This window comes from Mytilus galloprovincialis, chromosome 2, assembly GCF_965363235.1.
Source record: "Mytilus galloprovincialis chromosome 2, xbMytGall1.hap1.1, whole genome shotgun sequence".
Classification (NCBI taxonomy): domain Eukaryota; kingdom Metazoa; phylum Mollusca; class Bivalvia; order Mytilida; family Mytilidae; genus Mytilus; species Mytilus galloprovincialis.
The window spans coordinates 54,010,969-54,027,433 of record NC_134839.1 but is presented as its reverse complement, the minus strand read 5'-3'; the positions used below and the strand labels follow the sequence as shown (position 1 = coordinate 54,027,433).

Here is a 16,465-nt window from a genome sequence, read left to right as displayed (position 1 = left end):
TTGTCACAAACTTATTGTTCAGAGTTTATAGTGACAATAAATATTTGATTTGAATTGAATTGAATTGATAAGGGATCATTTTTGTAATAAAATTCCAAATTTCAATAGGTCATTTGTCATGATCTGGAATGTGAAAAATGGTGCGTGGTTCAGGCATCTTATCTCAATCAATCAATTCACATTTTTCCTTCAAGATGTCATAATTATTTGGACTAGGCACAGGCACTCGTCTCAGATTCCCCCTATATACCATATAGGAAAAAAAATTCTGCGACAAGTGCCTGTGGGACTAGGGCATCTTCGCTAGCCAAGGGTTTCGATCCCGTGACTCGCGTTCTAAGCCAGATGCAGCCATTTTTAAAAGGGGGTTCCAACTATACGTCCCAATTCAAATGCATTGATCGGCCAAAATCCCCCCCTCAGCAAACCCCCTTGGATCCGCCAATGCATTATTAAAGATGGATTTAAATTTATCCATCCTAGAATTCAGTCTAAATCCGGAATGTTGTAATTGCTTTTCCGAGTACAACTTTGCGTATTATATATTTTTGGCTGTTCTCTTGTGGTTTCACTCCCTTTATATAAAATAGTATTTACAGAATTAATGTTTTAAATCTATGCAACGTTTATTATTATTTATTTTTAATATTTTAGAAATACATTAAAATTGGTAAAATTTGAATTAAGGCACAGCAACACCGAGGGTGCACTTCGTATATATTTTTTCAATACGCTTAGTCAGTTTCGAAATTAGTAGAGACATTACATGGAACAGCAATAACTTGGATATTTTTCGGTGAGGTCAGATAATCAACCAAATACACCTAGAAGATTTACTGCATGTAAGTATTTTTTATCTTTATTATACAAATCACATAAGTACTTATTAATCTACCAAAAAAGACGATTAAATGTGAACACATTAGCTAACAATATAGTGAACACGACAAATGTGGTTGGTAAACCGATGAGCCGGCTGCCGCGCCCAACTTGTATACAAGTTGTAAACAGTCATCTTGCACCATGCGAGTAAATGTTTTATTCAAACTTCCAATAAGTCTGATTTCAGTATTTGCACTTTTTAGCAAATAAACGTATATGTAGAATAAAAATGAAAGGCATATGAATTTGCAATGGTGCTTAAATTGTAGGTTATGCATGGAATGTGAATAAGTAATGAGGTGACATCACTGTGATTATCTCCCTTTTGAAAAAAATAAAATTATACAGGTATATCCAAGTGGTTACTACAAAGCTGCTTTACAAGTTCACTGCAAGAAAAAAAACCATGAAACCGGTTAGGGTATATCATCTAAATGGGTAATGATCAGCGGCAGACCCAGAACTTTTTATATTAGGGGACACCTGTTGACTGACTTAAAAAGGGGGAGGGGCTGCTTCAGTGATTCCCTACACAATCAACAATTTATCCCCCATAAAGTGGCCCTGGTTCTTTGATGATATCCCGTTTATGATATAATTTGACTGTGTATATAAAAGTTTGTTTTTGTCGGGGGAGGGTCAAGTGTTTAATTATACCCCCGCTTTAAAAAAGGGGGGGGTATACTGTTTTACCTCTGTCTGTCAGTCCGTCCGTCCGTCAGTCCGTCAGTCAGTCCGTCCCATGAAACTTTCGTCACATTTTTCTCAGGAACTACACATCCACCCTTTCTGTAATTTGGTATCAACATTTATATATGTCAGCCATACCGTGTGATGCGTTTTCAGATTCATCACTTGACAACTTCCTGTTTACCGAACACTTGTCTGATTTTACACATGATAGCCAAGTTGAAAATTTTCGTCACATTTTTCTCAGGAACTACAATACAAGGATTTCTGAAATTTGGTTTCAGGATTTATATAAGTCAGCTATACCGTGTGATGCGTTTTCAGATTCATCACTCGACAACTTCCTGTTTACCGAACACTTGTATGATTTTACACATGATAGCCAAGTTGAAAATTTTCGTCACATTTTTCTCAGGAACTACAATACAAGGATTTCTGAAATTTGGTTTCAGGATTTATATAAGTCAGCTATACCGTGTGATGCGTTTTCAGATTCATCACTCGACAACTTCCTGTTTACCGAACACTTGTATGATTTTACACATGATAACCAAGTAAAAAATTTTCGTCACATTTTTCTCAGGAACTACAATACAAGGATTTCTGAAATTTGGTTTCAGGATTTTTATAAGTCAGCTATACCGTGTGATGCATTTTCAGATTCATCACTCGACAACTTCCTGTTTACTGAACACTTGCATATTTTTACACTATTAATATTATCCACTTGCGGCGGGGGTATCATCAGTGAGCAGTAGCTCGCAGTTTCACTTGTTGAAGACTGCAAGTTCCATCTCTTGGAAGATATTGATTTTCAGAGGGATCAATCAAGCAACTTGTATTGACAAAATTCAGAAAAAGACTAGTCTAAAGTTGCTTCTATTGACCATAACAAATGCACCTTAAATTGATTTCCTAAATAACAAAATTAGGATCTTGCAACTCTGGTACTTTCTGCAGTTGTACAGTGTTCTCCCCAGAAATTTTGGATAGCATCACATTTTGCGTAAAAAAAATAACTGTATTTTTTTTAATGTCGTTTGTCGCGTCGCGTTGATACTCTATAATCAGTAACAGTTGTTTCAGTTTATGTTTTCTTTATTCATTTATAGTTACAGAATTTTTTTTTTCCTCTTGTGCCAAATAAAAATAAATATGTGGTTTCAGTTACCCAACATTAAGTCAAATGAATGAATGGTTCATTATAGATCAACCTGTTTATATACAAAACTAAATATCTAGTACACAAAATTAACTATTTTTTATATAAAACAAGTAAAGATAAAGTAGCAAAAGTAGCAAAAAAAAATCAATTTAAAAACTTTTTTTTATCATGTTTATGAAATTCATTGTTTCATGCATGGCACTCAATGAATTAGTCCCAGTTGTTTCTTATCTTTATATCAAAATGATATGTATTTTTAACAAAGTTATCTAACAAATAGTCTGTTAATGCATAGTTTTCTCTCTTGGTATATTTTTTCTGTCTACTGTCCATCTGTTGTCATTATCGTGAAAATGCGGATTTTTGTCATATTTGGTCCGGTTCCGTTACGCAGTTTACACAAAAATGTGCAATGGCGGCAGTAGAAAAATTTACGAAAATGAGTCCAAGAATAAACATTGTTTGACAAAAGATTGAGCATGAATAAGACGCTTTTATTGCATTAAATGGATTAAACATAAACTTAAGCCAATTATGATAACTTTTTAAAGAAGTATTAAACTTAGTTTAGCTCTAAACCAAAATTCTCGCTCTCGTATTACCGGAAGAGAAAGAAAGTAATTTTTGGAGAGATGCACAAATAAACGACCTTTTTTAAAAAAAAAAAAAAATCGTTTCAATCTTTGAAATTTCGTAATACAAAACGTAGATTTCGAATTGTTTTGTGATTGCATTTTTCCATGTTGAAATTGGTGATTGCAGACACGTGGTATTAGTCATGTCACAAGTGTCAGCTTGGGATATTCGCATCCAAACAGTTATCACCCTGAGGGCAATTAACACCTAGCTATTTAATCTCTTAATTGCCTTTAGTGTCCGACTTAAAGGGATTACAATTAAAGGTGATGTAATTTTTATGGTCATAATCGATAATAGATGAAAGTTCAAAATTGAGGACAAGTAAAATAGCATCTTCAAAATAATTATAGCGTCGCGGGAATAATTATAGCGTCGCGGGAATTATTATAGCATCACGGTGAAAAATATAGCGTCGCGGTACGCGACGCTAAAACGGCCTGGGGAGAACACTGGTTGTACCTAGGACTCAAGGTTGTAGGTACCATCAGTTATCAAGATGAGACATTATAGAATTCTCATTAGTACAGAATCTTTTCACTGGCTGGAAAGTTTTATATGCGCTCAAACTTTCTCTTCACTGAATAGCTATATAGGCTAGCCAGTGACGGTTGAAAAAGTCTCGGACAACCACCCCACTAGAGGCATACACAAACCTTAGGTAACACAGTACATCCTAGTATATAAAGTTTTTCATAACTAGATTGCAGTTAATGGCATATTTGAGATTAATCTGAGATGTCTGGTCTGTTAAAATATTTTTATTTTTGGAAATTGATTTTTACTATTTTATTTGATTAATGTCCTGTTAAAGACGGACCAGCTGAAGGACGCCTCCGGGTGCGAGAATTTCTCGTTGCATTGAAGACCTGTTGGTGACCTTCTGCTGTTGTCTGCTCTATGGTCGGGTTGTTGTCTCTTTGGCACATTCCCCATTTCCATTCTCAATTTTATTATACCCCCGCTTTAAAAAAGGGGGGGTATACTGTTTTACCTCTGTCTGTCCATCAGTCCGTCCGTCAGTCAGTCCGTCCCATGAAACTTTCGTCACATTTTTCTCAGGAACTACACAACCACCCTTTCTGTAATTTGGTATCAACATTTATATATGTCAGCCATACCGTGTGATGCGTTTTCAGATTCATCACTTGACAACTTCCTGTTTACCGAACACTTGTCTGATTTTACACATGATAGCCAAGTTGAAAATTTTCGTCACATTTTTCTCAGGAACTACAATACAAGGATTTCTGAAATTTGGTTTCAGGATTTATATAAGTCAGCTATACCGTGTGATGCGTTTTCAGATTCATCACTCGACAACTTCCTGTTTACCGAACACTTGCATATTTTTACACTATTAATATTATCCACTTGCGGCGGGGGTATCATCAGTGAGCAGTAGCTCGCAGTTTCACTTGTTGTATCTTTGAGATTGATCATGCCTAAAAATCTCTTTTTTTTATCGGGTCATCTTGAGTTCAGTATATACAGTGGAAAAAGGATTAGTTTTACCTTGAATCCCTGCTTATGTTGAAATTTTTAATAACAGAGTTAAGATAAATATCTTATCATTCTGTAAACAGGGCTCACGCTAGCAGACGACTGGGGCGATAAAGTTGCTTTCGCGCCCTTACTTCAATTTACAGTTTGTGGCTGGTTATTTCATATTTTTTTTATTACTTCCGGCACTTGTTTACTGAGTGTACTTCAAAACTTCAGAATCATAGGGAGAAGTAGTGAGATTTGAGAGAGAAGTGCTCTCCACTCATGTCGCTAAAATATTCGTTTTTTTTCTCACTATATTATAAAGGGCCAAATGTTTCTTATTTTCTTTTTATATTCATGTTCAATTCATATTTGAGTATACAATTGCAATGAAAGTAACAGTTCAAATGACAAATTTTATTTCACATCTAGTTGCATAATTAAATTAGTCCTCTTATCTGAAACTAGCAACTAATTATCTAGCACTAAAAAGAATTTTTGGTGTATATATCTGAAAGGAAAAGATATTGCTCTGTTTAGCATGATTATGAATTCAGCGTTTCTCATTAAAAAGAGATAAAAATTTAACATAGTTAATTTAGAAAATAATATATTGGTTTGTGTAATAATCCCAGAGTGAAGCAACTTTAATCAATAAACTTTCATACTAACTTTGATGTCCTTAAAAATATAATGGAAGGAAGTGCAGATTTGTATTAATTAGACAACACTGTTTGATATACAGCTTCATTCATTTCAAAGGTTGAATGTTAAACATTGTTTGTCTGAAATACTAAGTGTGTCAATTCTGGTGTGTTAATTTCTCAAATTTAATTTAATTTATTTGAATGATAGTTATAGATCAAGGTATTTTGAAAAGCTTCATAATTGCATTGTATATTGAAACATTTGTTTTACAGATATATTGTTATATTAAAAATACATCAAGGGAAATAATATAATTCATAGTAATTTTTAAGCTGTTCAAATTTTGATTCTGATAAAATCCCAAGTATACATGTATTTGGTGTTCTAACATAACCTGATTTTCTTCTCAAACTCAAAGATGTATTGATACTTTAAAGCCCAGAAGTATTTTTAATCCTTATTGATTTTTCTTGGCATTGTCAGCACAATTTTGTAAACTTTTGCTGCAGAAAGATATTCTAAATTTGTATGGCTCTCTGTGAAAAGATTTTTTTTTAGAGAAAAGTGAAATGTATTTGTTTTATTGCAATTATTGTTTGGGAGAGAATGTCTGACCACCAGAAAATATTTTATGATTCTCAAGGGAGATTTAATTAGCTTTCACATAACATCTGCAACAACACTGCCTCTTTTTTATTGAATATTTGGCTGGTATCCATAGTGATGAGACAAAAATGTATTGATCAGTTTGTTATCAATATTTTCTTGACTTCATGCAGCCATGTTATCATCACAAGTAAATACAAACATTCCAACACATGCAGATATTTATGAATTTATGAATGGATGATTAGGATGGATTAATACATTTTGAGATTAGGGGTGTATGGAAGATACTATTTTATGATGTGAAAGGGTGTGACTAATTGATAACAAATGCACAAATGCCCATTTTTTGAAGATTATCCAGATGTGTTTGTGATAACAATTGTATTGTTGGCATTTGTTTACTTAGTTTATTATGGGATCTACTGTCTGTTTTTATATCTTTTATCAATAAGAAGTACTCAAGTTTCAAGAGGTAAGGGTCAAGAATAGTTGAAATGTTTTTTTTTAAACAATTTCAAAAAACACCCTAATTTGTTGTATTTATTATATAAATTTGATTAAGTTGTTTCAGCAGTTAAATATCTAAATAAATATTTTTTTAGCTATAGATTTAATACAGGTTTTAAAAAAAAATTTCATACCATCTATTTCAGTTTGATTATGATGAAATAGAAAAATATCAATTAATTTCTATTTCTCTGTTTATTTTGAAATGAAATAAGCTGAAATTATTTTTTTTGAATTACACATATTTATAAATATATATATATAACATATGGTACGAGTTGATCACTCAGTGTGTTTATTTTAGTCATCATAGTAATAGTTGTACTGTACATATGAGTAAGATGCGTATCAGATAATTTCATAAGTAACTTTTTGTCAATATGCCACAATCAGTGTAATTGGTCATAGAATTTCTCATCAGATCTGTTAGTTGGAACCAAATAATAACATATGCAATAAAGGTACTCAAGTTTTGAATTTGCATGTACACGGTGTAGTACGTTGACGGTTGCTATTCGAAAAAAAACGCGTCCGCTGTTGCTATCCGAAACTTTTACGGTTGCTATTCGAAATAAAATGGCAATTTAGGATGGAGCAGCCCAAAGAAACGTCAACAGGCGCAGGTAATTTGTGTATATATATAATAAAACTGGTCTTACGGAATACTATAGATATTATCAACGAATACTGTCTACCCCTAACAAGGAAAATAGGTCTCGTCTTTGAAAGCGAGATGAATAAATTAGATCACACATGCCAAATACCCGTTATCGTTTGCACTGATTTATTCATTTTTAACGAAAAACTAATTGTTTTGAATGAAATAAAGATTTCAAAAGGGGCATTTATTGGTTTGCTAAGAGCTTTCAAAAGTATTAAGCGAAAGAGTGTTTTTTTATTTGTCACGGGACAATAATACGGGACTCTTCATGATTTGCTAGGGTTACGGTTACTATACAAACACATTATATATGGCACCGGTTATAAACTGAAAAAAAGGCACCGGTTACTAGTAGTTTTTATATTGTTATTTTCAGCAAAAAAGAGAAAGTCAAAGGCATGTCTGTGGCTCAATCGTCCAAAAAAGAAATCAAAAATTGAAAATGCTATTGTTACACCTTTACAAAGCAAAGATGCCAATGAAAGACCTAAAAGTATCGAACTGAGAAAAGCCCCATTAAAAACGAGAGGAAATAGGCGGAAAATTAGGAGGAAGCTCTATAATGCTCACGCGGACGACCAGATTCCTCAAATATATCCAAGGTATGTTTAAAAAGTACGAAGAATAACACCACTTTTATACATTCTTAACCCTAATGAATATTTAGAAGTGACTGTGTCTGTCACTCCGCATGTCAGTGCAGATCCATGACCTATTGCAAAAAGAACAACCTCATCTCGATTTTAACACTCAGCGGTTGTGGTCCTTCGTATGCCTGTGAACATTTCCCAAAAATCTCGGAAACCTGGCATTTATGGATTGAAATAGTATTCGTGTATCATGTTTAAATACGGGCGTGTGTAACACAATAATATAACCAACCGGTATCAATTTTGATTAATATGTTAAATAAAATAGCCCAATTACTAGTGTCACAAAGCTCTATCGACTTTGTTGTCGTCGAATCAAACATGACTACTTTAAAGTTGCTTTAAAATGGTTCTTATAAAGTTTGGGTTCATATTCCAAAATATGAAATAGTTGATGATGAGACACATTCAACATGTGTTCAATGTTCTAAATTACTTGGTAATATTTACATATATTTTGCAGAAACCACACATTTGATTCGCCCTCCCGGCTTAACAAAAAACAGAGAAAGTCAAAGCGGTCTGATGTTTCGAAACCAAATGCTGTTTCAAGAGGTTGTCTTCCAATACGACAGCATCACAAGTGTGATGAATCAAAGGTGTTACCAACAACTCGGCTTGGAATTGAACTGCAGGACTGAAGATTCATCTTTGAACATTACCTAGTACGTTTTGGACTCAATATCAAGAGAGAAGACAAGGGACGGATGCGGGAAAGAACATCACTGTATGAGAATGTGAAAATGCGGGGGAAGGGGGGGGGGGGGTATTTTTTTCATTTGAGATTGAACTAAACTAAAATATAAACTAGTATACATAGTCCTAAGTTACTAAATAAATACATTGATAACAATATTGACAAATTTTATTTACCCAAAATGAAATAAAACAAAACAATAAACACATAAAAAAACAAAGCACATATTCTCTTGTACCTAAACAAAAAACATAGTAAATCGTAATACTGAATCTCTTTTGATTAATGTTATTATAAGAAAATACTTCAAATTCAACACAAATGTGTTAGACATTACAATTAGGCGTGCCCTGTAACTTTTTTGTGTTTGTATAAAGATGGCCGGTATTTGTATGTCTTGCCACAACCGGCACATTGGTACCTTTCAGGGTTTGCGTGAGCAGCTGTATGGTCAGCTAAATATCGTTTTGATTTGAATTTCTTGCCACATTCGTCGCAAGACAATTTATCAACTCTTTTAGCCGAACACACATGCCGTGCTAGACTAGATTTATATCTGTATGTATTGCCACACGCAGGACACCCAAAGGGTTTTGTTTTTTCGTGTGAGGCCTTATGCCCTTCAAAATTGTTCTTGTAGGTAAACCCTTTGCCGCACTGGTCACAAAAATATTTAAAGTTTCCTTGGTGTTCTTTTTTGTGAGAGTTCAGGCCTCCTCTAGTCTTGTAAGTCTTGTTACATTCAGTGCAGACAAATTTTTTCTCACTGCCATGTGACATGACATGGTTTGTAAGATCATACCTAGAGTAAAACGACTTTGAACAAATGTGACACTCGTGACCATTACCGGTGTGACCCACAACATGTCGCCTCAAACTGGTACACCTATCAAATGTTTTATCACAAATATCACATACATATGATTTTGAGGCAGGGTTATTGTTGTTGTTGTCTATTGTTACTTCAACTGTACCAAGCAGGTCTTGGGCCAGTTGGGTCTTGATTGATGGGCTCGGTTGTGGAGTTTCAGGTATGATTTCTTCATCACTTGTGATGGATTCAACCAGAGTGAGCTGAGTTTCAGGTATTATGGTTTCTTCATCGAGAGGAACTGGATCTGAGAAAGAGTCATCAAGTACCTGACCTGAGATAGTCTGAGACTCATTATGATGACTTTCAGGGCTGTGTGTAATTAACTTGAAGCCAAAGTAGGACATGTCTTTACTTAACTCCTGTAAATTATTTATATATGAATATTGAGTACATGCAGAAAATAAAACTATAAGCATTTCACAATATGATAAAAAGGTGAAATTTGAGAATATAAGAAAGAAAAAAAACAATGATTTCGTGTAGAAATTGTGGAAAAATCATTTTATGTTACCTTTATGACTGAATTTTACTGTTTAACCTTTATTTTATAGACCTTTTCTATAAAACGAAAACAAGTTTAACGAATAAAAAAAGTATCAGAAATTGTATCTTCACATATTCCACGTTTGTCACTCGAATATATGTTAGCACTGCAAAATATAGCTTTAATATTTCATGTTCACATTACCGACTTTTGAATCCGGTACAAGTGTTTTCTTTCGACAGGATACCTTCTTGGCTGATATATGACGGTATTATTCTACCCATTCAATTAACAACAACTTAAAGAAGTAAAAATCTAAATTTCACTCGGTGCTCTCGGGACAAGAATTTCATATCAGCAAAGTAAATAAACGTTGTCGAAAAAAAATATTGTCCGGATTCAAAAGTCGGTAATATCAATACAAAATGAACTAAGCTACATTTGATAACTTAACTATAATTAAAAATACTGTTACATTGAACACTAATTGGCGGAATAAAAGATCGATTTGTGACCTGGTTTATTACGAACGTAACAATAATATCTGAGTCTACGCTTACTCAAATATTAGTGTAACGTTCATAATTAATCAAGTCCCAATCCGATCTTGCATTCCGGCAATTATTGTTCAACGTAACTGTAGCCACTTCGAATGAACTATTGGTTATTTTCCGTTGTAATACATAACCGGTTGACTCATTTCACTAGATACCAGGAAACACACGAAGGAAATTAAGCAATGTATGTTTTGCAGAAATATTTAAAAAAAATTACACCTATAATAAAAGTATGTTAAAAGGAGTACTGGAATATAGATACATAGTAACGCTCAGGCGCCCCATACATACTATTTATAGAAAAGAAAATGCGTTAAGATATTGCATTTGATCTCAGGTTATTTAGCATTTGTTTTACTAAATGCTCGTTGTAATAGTTGTCAAATAGAAATCAGCAACCGGTGCCTTTGTCCAATAGTAACCGTAGTCTAGCATTTTGTCGAAAAACTTGTGTAAACGTAAATTGAATAGGAAAAATGTATATTTCATGTGTTGAAAATGTGTTTTTTGCACTAAACTAAGTATAAATCATGAGTATGTTACCGTTTTTTGACAATAATGGCAATAATTAGACGATAAATTCGTTCACTCCTACGTTCCCAATTGAATATCTAGATTGTTTTATTTATTATTTGGAAAAGTAATTCATATAAAATATCAAACTGAACTGAAATCGTTAGACAAATATGTCTTATATTCCGTGAAGACGATATCATACAAGATCAAAGTTTTTTTAATACATAATATTGATGAAATTCAAACACTTACCATGTTTACTCGTGGGTTTTTTCGGATAGCAACCGTAAAAGTTTCGGATAGCAACAGTGGACGCGTTTTTTTTTCGAATAGCAACCGTCAACGTACTACACCGTGATGTAAATTGGTGTCGAAAAGTTATGCAACATTGAGAAAAAATTACTTCAGGATTTATTCTAATAACTCTCTATTGTGGAATCATATTAATCTGGCCTCTTGGGAATCATTGTTGACTTTCTACGGTGAATTATTTTGATATATGTAAGTAATTACTGTTTTTGTTAGCACTCCTTGTGTACTAATCTATGCTGTCAAATTTTTATAAAACTTATGATATCATAGATTTTAACCAATTACAACATATATATTAAAACTGGGAACAGTATATCTAGCCATTATAGATATATGTTAATATATATGTTCCTGATTAAAATTAGTTAAAGGGGCACTAGCTGTCAAATTCATGGTCACCGATTTGACTCAAATTCTCATATTTGATTTATAACAATGTAAAACATTTATCCAAACTATCAAAAGTCTAAAATAAACAGTTTACAGAGCATAGGGTAGATGATATATAGGTTCGTTTCGTGTGTATTTTAGTCCAGACGCAATCTAATTACCTATCGATTTGACCTCAGATGACCATTTAAGCGATGTTAACATAAATAAAGATATGAATAGATTAAACCAACACGTGCAATTGGATTTTTATAGGTCTGTTTGATTTTATTTTATAGATTAAAAATAGATGTTTCTCATTGTTTTTAACCATATAGGAATGAATTTATGTGCATCGAATTAGTAATCAAATGATTTACCGTAGTTTCACTTTCATTGTTGCAGGGTTCGTACGGGGCATGGAATCCTGGAAAAGTCATGGATTTTTATTTAGGGGGGGAAAGGCCTTTAAAAGTCATGGAAAGCTATATTTTAGTGACAAGTCCCTGAATAGTCATGGAAAATGATTATTTGCACTGTAATCTTTATTGCATGTCTTCAAACATCTAAAATTAAATGATCCCTGTAGTTTTTGTCGAAACTGTTTCTTTTTCGAATGCTAGAAACAAGGCCCCAGTTGTGGTAAGTGTAAAATGAGAATTTAAAATTCGTTTCTTCAAAATTGTTTATAAAAATATGCAACCGCATCTGGTTCCCTTCATAGTGCAATTTGCTTTAACAGTATTGAAATAAGAAACCAGCTATCGGAATAATCGAAAACGAAGTTATTGCTACAAAACAGCTGTTGAAAAACACTTTTAATGATAATGTATGGATAGAGGAGCTGAAATGATAAGAGTCCTACATGTACATATAGTAAAGAGCAATTTTTCATACAAAAGTTGTGAGGATATCGTCTCGGTATTTAAGAATATGTTTCTGGATAGTAGACAAATGTCACTTCTGAAATGGCAATGATGCCTCTAAGTAGGAAGGTGATAGTTTTTTGTCTACAATGTATTATCTGTTTGATGAAAGTCCAACCAGTCAAGAGGATTATGCCAAATAACCTTTTAATACGACCGCAAATTTTGAAAAAATTTTCGTCGTATATTGCTATCACGTTGGCGTCGGCGTCGTCGTCGTCGTCGTCGTCGTCCGGCGTCCGAATACTTTTAGTTTTCGCACTCTGACTTTAGTAAAAGTGAATGGAAATCTATGAAATTTTAACACAAGGTTTATGACCACAAAAGGAAGGTTGGTATTGATTTTGGGAGTTTTGGTCCCAACATTTTAGGAATTAGGGGCCAAAAAGGGCCCAAATAAGCATTTTCTTGGTTTTCGCACTATAACTTTAGTTTAAGTTAATAGAAATCTATGAAATTTTGACACAAGGTTTATGACCACAAAAGAACGGTTGGGATTGATTTTGGGAGTTTTGGTCTCAACAGTTTAGGAATTAGGGGCCAAAAAAGGGCCCAAATAAGCATTATTCTTGGTTTTCGCACAATAACATTAGTTTAAGTAAATAGAAATCAATGAAATTTAAACACAATGTTAATGACTACAAAAGGAAGGTTGGTATTGATTTTGGGAGTTTAGGTCCCAACAGTTTAGGAATTAGGGGCCAAAAAGGGACCCAAATAAGCATTTTTCTTGGTTTTCGCACCATAACGTTAGTATAAGTAAATAGAAATCTATGAAATTTAAACACAAGGTTTATGACCATAAAAGAAAGGTTGGGTTTGATTTTGGGAGTTTTGGTCCCAACATAATAAGGGGCCCAAAGGGTCCAAAATTAAACTTTTGTTTGATTTCATCAAAATTGAATAATTGGGGTTCTTTGATATGCTGAATCTAACTGTCATGACTGTGTGTTCAGGACTGTGTTCATTAGACGTTCGCGGTACCGCTATGTATGTATAGTAACGTCATGCTACTTATGACGTTGAGATTTATGTGCAAATGGAGTTTAAAATCAATACAAGTAAAACCAGCTAGTATTTCTTATTTGTGCCTAAAAAGTCTGATTATACCACTCTAAGATATTGGTGCCGTAGGACCAAGATGAGTTCCAAACTACGTTCTATACGTGCAGGACACAGAAGCGTTATTTCCCGACTTTTGAAGAAATTTGAGGACATCCGAGACGACGGAGATGAGCCCGTGAACACTGAAGAGTTAACTAAAATTGTGAACAATCTGTTGAAGAAACAAGAGACACTACAAAAACTTAATGAGGACATTCTAGAAAATCTTGATGAAGGAGAAGTAGAAGCCGAGATCGTCGATTCAGATGAGTATGCTTACACATTAGATGGAAAAATAACGAAAATACAAAAGCTCATTCTTGTCAATACATCCACACTCAGTACAAATGCAAAAGATTTTGTCAGTTATAGCGACCCTTCACATTCCGCCTCTGCTCAACCCGCCTCTGCTCAGCCCACTCATGCTCAACCCGCTCATGATCAACCAAGTTATGCTCAACCCGAGATATACAATAAACAGAATACATGTAATTCAAACTTCCGTGTACCGGAAACTCAGTTTTCACGTAGTAACACTAGATTAAATGAGTACAACAAGTTGCCCAAATTGAATCTTCCTACCTTTGATGGTAATATTATGCAGTGGCAGTCATTTTGGGATTCATACGAGACATCCGTTCACGAAAACACTACTCTTGGAAACGTTCAGAAATTTAATTATTTGAAGTCACTACTCCATGATGAGGCATTGAAAACCGTCACAGGGTTTGCGCTTACACATGCAAATTATGAGAAAGCTATTTCTTTACTGCAAGAAAGATATGGACAATCGCATGTAATAAGACAGAAGTATATGCAAGCACTAGTTGATATACCAGCCCCTAAATACACGATATCTAGCATGAAAAACTACTACGATGAAATTGAGATACACATTAGAGGATTGGAGTCATTAGGTCAAAGTGAAGACACATATGGAGCGTTTTTAGTGCCCATTATTATGAACAAACTACCCGGTGAAATCCGCAGAAATCTTGCCAGACAATATAGATCTACAGATTTACAACTGAATGAATTACGCCGTGGAATTTTCGATGAACTTTATATTATGGATGAAGGCAAAACTTCAGAACAGTTAGAACACCCTACAGCTACCGCCGCCTTTCTGACAAATACAAATTATAGTAATCGAAATAGAGGTAACAAGAATACAAACGCAACTAACACTAAACCCAAGCCACTCTGTGCGTACTGTAAGGAGCCACACTCGTCTGTTAATTGCACTAAAGTATCTGATTACAATGGCCGGATGTCAATCGTGAAACAAGATCGTTTATGCTTTAACTGTCTAGGACACCATAGCTTGTCCGCATGTAAATCTACAAAAACTTGCAACAAGTGTCACAAACGTCATCACACCAGCATTTGCAAAGACAATGTTAAAACAAATGAAGACAACAAACCAACAGGGGATATAACCGTAGGCACAATTCAACACAACGCGGAGGAACCAGACACTGTTTTACACTCGCAATCGACAGATCGTGTACTTTTGAAGACAGCAATTAACCCAGTAAGTGCAGAACATGAAATACTTGATGCAAAAATATTGTTTGACGAAGGCGCACAGCGCTCATTTATCACAGAGGAATTAGCCGAAAAATTGAAACTCAAACCTACTGGAACTGAAAGCGTTAACCTATCCGGATTTGGAGACAATGCAAATAGTACTAAAATTCGCCATTTGAGTACAGGATTGGTATATCTCATAACTACAGAGGGTAAACTTCCGATTCGAGTCTTGATCGTTCCAGAGATCGCAGTACCGATGAGAACCTATGTACGCCAAGCAGCAAAACTTACATATTTGTCAGGAATCAAATTAGCTCACCCAGTAACAGCAGATGAAAACTTTGAAATTTCTATTCTAATTGGAGCTGATTACTTCTGGTCAATTGTTCAGAATGATATTATCCGAGGCGAAGGACCGACAGCTGTTCAATCAAAAATCGGATACCTGTTGTCTGGAACGCTACATTCACACAACTCTGACACAGATGGATACAAGAGAGCTTCAATGATGAACGTGATGATCGCAACAAAAACCGATGAGTACGACTTGGAGAAATTTTGGAAAATAGAGTCACTGGCTACCGAGAAAATTGACACTTCAAAGTTAGAAGAACAGATGGATATTCAAAAGACTTATGAAGAGAAACAAATTCGTTACCATGACAACAGATATTTTGTAACGTTACCATGGAAAGAGGATCACCCTACGTTACCGACAAATAAAGCCATTGCACAACGAAGGACGGAAAGTGTAGTAAGAAGACTTAGCAAAGAACCCAAACTACTGGAAAAATATGGAGAAATAATGGCTGAGCAGGAGAAAAGGGGCTTCATAGAGAAAGTGGATATTACTAATGAGGCCGATGAAAAGAGCAAAATACACTATATTCCGCATCATGCTGTGAGAAAAGATTCAACAACAACACCAATCAGGGTCGTATTCGATTGCAGTTGTAAAGCAACACCAGAATCGTCTAGTCTTAATGATTGTTTGATGACTACTCCACCCAATTTAAATGACTTAGTCGGCATTCTTTTAAGATTTCGTTTACACCAATTTGCCGTTACTACTGATATAGAGAAGGCGTTCTTGAACGTGGGACTAGAGACACAGGATAGAGATGTCACACGTTTCTTTTGGTTCGATACACCAACAG

The 16,465-nt window shown here is 34.5% G+C and overlaps 1 protein-coding gene across 13 annotated transcripts in view; it reads left to right on the top strand.

The window, feature by feature from the left end:
* Positions 1-754: 754 nt before the first annotated feature.
* Positions 755-16,465, top strand: part of LOC143063840 (spectrin alpha chain-like) — a 76,937-nt gene continuing 61,226 nt past the window's right edge. For 12 of the 13 annotated variants that reach the window (XM_076236235.1, XM_076236234.1, XM_076236237.1 and 9 more), the window contains exon 1: positions 755-842. The gene's annotated coding sequence lies outside the window, so the exon portion shown is untranslated. The remainder of the gene's footprint in view (positions 843-16,465) is intronic. The other variant, XM_076236231.1, reaches the window with a different exon arrangement.